Here is a 3,490-nt window from a genome sequence, read left to right as displayed (position 1 = left end):
ATCACATGAATGAATAAAAAAAAAATTATGAAAGCAATGGGAGCAGCAGTAACTAAATCAACACCTTTGAAGACAAAGACAGGGGTGATCATCACTGAACCTGACAAGCAGATGGAAAGGTGAGTGGAGCATTGCCTTGAACTCTACATAACGGAGAACATTGTCATTGAAGTAGCTCTCAGCACCATTCCAGACTTCCCTGTCATGGAGGAGCTGGACAGCGACACCACCATAGAGCTCAACAACGCCATTGACCGTCTAGCCAGTGGTAAAGCCCTGGGAAATGATGATATTCCACCTGGAATCATCAAAAGTGGAAAAGCAGCTCTGCTGCAGCATCCCCATGAACTTCTGTGTCTCTGTTGGAAGGGGAGATCTGCGCCTCTCAACATGCGTGATGCAAACATTGTCACCTTGTGCAACAATAAAGGCGATCGCAGTGACTGCAGCAATTAGCGAGGCATCTGCTTGCTAAGTATTGTGGGGAAGGTCTTTGCTCGCATTGCTCTGACCAGATTGCAGACCCTGACATCGCATCTATCCTGAGTCTCAGTGCAGCTTCAGAGCTGGTAGATCGACAGTCGACATGATTTTCTCACTTCGGCAGTTACAGGAGAAGTACTGTGAACAGGACAGACCACTCTACATTGTCTTTATAGACATCACCAAGGCCTTCGATCTTGTTTGCAGAGACGGACTCTTCAAACTGCTGTGGAAACTAGGCTGCCCTCCTGAACTCTTGGGCGTCATCTCTTCTTTCCACGAGAACATGCACAGTTCCGTCAGTTACAATGTAGCAACATCAGACACTTTCACGATCAGCAGTGGGGTAAAACAGGGCTGTGTCCTGGTGCAAACTCTCTTCGGAACGTAGGAGGAGGCAGTTTACCCTGTCGAGCCTGATCTGTCATTCAATTACATCCTTGATGATCATCTACCTCAACACCACTTCCCCGCGCTCTCCCCATATCCCTTGATGTCATGAGTATCAAGATTTCTATCAATTTCTGTCCTGAACATGCTCAATGAATGAACTTTCACAAACCCCTGAGGTAGAGAATTCCAAAGATTCACCACCCTCTGAGTGAAGAAATTCCACCCTATCTCAGTTTTTAATGGCCTTTTAAATGAAACTTTAAGGAATACAAGCCCAGTTTCCTCATAAAACAATGCCACCATCCCAGGGATTAGTCTGGTGACCCTCCGTTGCACTCCCTCTGTGGCAAGTATATCCTTCCTTAGATAAGGTAACCAAAACTGTGCACAATACTCCAGCACGATCTCACCAAGGCTCTATACAATTGCAGCAAGACATCTTTATTCCTGTCCTCATGACCCATCGTGTTAAGGCCAACATACCATTTGCCTTCCGAATTGATTGCTGCACCTGCATGCGAGCATTTAGTGTCTCATGAACAAGGACACCCAGGTCCCTTTGGACATCAACACTTCCCAACCTCTCACCATTTAAGAAATATTCTGTCTTTCTGTTTACTCTACCAAAGTGGATAACTTCACACTTATTCACATTATATTCCATCTGTCATTTCATTCACTTATCCTGTCCAAGTCCCCTGGAAGCCTCCTTGTAACCTCCTCACAGCTCACATCCTTTACAATTGGCATATTCTTCTCCATGCTGCTATTTTAAACTTTCAATGACTCAGATGGGGGTGTCCACCTGCATACCAGAGCTGATGACAAGCTGTTCATCTTGGCAAGACTGCGCACCAAGACCAAAATGAGTCAGTTCTTGGTCTGTGAGTTGCTGTTTGCTGATGACGCTGTGCTGACATCGCATAATGAAGTTCATTAACAGCAGCTTGTCTATCGGTTCTCCCTGGCCTGCAAGGAGTTTGGACTGACGATCAGCAGCAGGAAGATCAAAGTTATGGGCCAGGACTTAGAGACTCCACCTTCCATCAACATCGACAGGCTCACTTTGGAGGTTGTCAACAGCTTCACATACCTTGGATCAACAATCACCAGCAATCTGTCCCTTGATACTGAAATCAGAACCAGGATTGTCAATGCTGCAGCTGTCATGTCAAAGTTGAGAAGACGAGTGTGAACCGACAGCAAACTGATCGAAAATACAAAACTCCGCGTGTACCAGGCTTGTGTTCTCAGCACCCTCCTTTATAGTAGAGAAGCATCAACAACTTATGCAAGCCAAGAAAAGCAGCTGAACAGCTTCCACCTCCGCTGTCTCAGATGGATATTGGGCATCTCCTGGCAGGACAGAGTGCTGAATGCAGAGGTACACCAGAGTGCAGGGATCTGCAGCATGTTTGCCCTCTTGAGTCAGCGGTGACTCTGTTGACTGGGTCATGTGTGCTGAATGGATGACGGTCGCTTTGCCAAAGACATGCTCTTTGGTGAGCTTGCTATCAGCACGAGACCAACAGGTCACCCACGTCTGTGATACAAGGACATCGGCAAAGCGAGATCTCAAGCTGACTGGGATTGGAGTCGATGCATGGGAAGTCCTTCCTGCTGACTGGAATTCCTGGAGAAAGGCATTCAGGAAGACCATGGGAAAAGCAGAGGACAAAAGAAATGACCAGATGGTGGGAAAGAGAGGTCAGAGGAAGGAAAAATTATCAGTCGACCTCGGGCCAATGATAATCATCTGTACCAGCTGTGGAAGGGATCGTCACTCACGAGTCGTCCTCGACAGCCACAACAAACGATGTTTCACACAGAAGTGACGTACACCCCGGGTGCAGCCCATTGTCTTCCGAGACGGACGGTTGCCTATTACAATTACAACTACAGCTGCAACTACAAGAGCGAGTCAGAGGCTGGGAACTCTGCCGTGACGAACTCAGCTCTTGACTCGCCAAAGTCTGCCCACTATCTGCAAGGTCTTCCTCTGATTTCAATTGCACACACATTTGCAATCTGGCTCTGTAGCTTAGTTGGTTCAAGCACCTGTCCAGTAAACAGAAGATCCTGGGTTCAACTCCCAGCAGAGCCTTATTTCACAGTAGCAACATGCTTGAAAAGTTTCATTATCAACACTGACATCTGTGTCTTGTGAGCTTCAATTCAAAATACATGATGAATTTCAATCACATACAAAAACAGCCTTTGTGAAGGATATGAGTTTGGAATGGCTGTTCCTCCTGGTACAGAACTTCAGTGCGAATGCATCAAAGGTGACTTCTTTGACATAAATTTGTTCACAGTTACATTCAACCTGGAAAACAGCTTGATATTAATCTCACTGAAGGAGAGTGTTTGTGTCATTATGTGTTGCTTTTAACCGAGACTGGGACATGACGCAAGTGGGAGGGTTTAACTGAGGTTTGGAATATTTGTCAGTCAGGAACAAGAAAAATCAAAGGAACCAAATAAGAAAACCTATGTCTCATGTGGTTACCGAGAAACGGTGAGAAGATATTAAACTTTGTTGTATTTAATACAACTGTGTGAACTTTGATCTTTGCGGCCTTTTATAAACAGTATTTGAAGGGTCTCAGTAAAA

The 3,490-nt window shown here is 45.7% G+C and overlaps 1 non-coding gene across 1 annotated transcript; it reads left to right on the top strand.

Annotated features, from left to right (window-relative positions):
* Positions 1-2,906: 2,906 nt before the first annotated feature.
* Positions 2,907-2,980, top strand: trnat-agu (transfer RNA threonine (anticodon AGU)). The gene has a single exon. It is a non-coding gene; the product is annotated as a tRNA-Thr (tRNA).
* Positions 2,981-3,490: the final 510 nt, after the last annotated feature.

Source organism: Heterodontus francisci, unplaced genomic scaffold (genome assembly GCF_036365525.1).
Source record: "Heterodontus francisci isolate sHetFra1 unplaced genomic scaffold, sHetFra1.hap1 HAP1_SCAFFOLD_879, whole genome shotgun sequence".
Taxonomy (NCBI): Eukaryota; Metazoa; Chordata; class Chondrichthyes; order Heterodontiformes; family Heterodontidae; genus Heterodontus; species Heterodontus francisci.
Note: the sequence above shows the minus strand (reverse complement) of the source record. Positions and strands in the feature narration are given on the sequence as shown.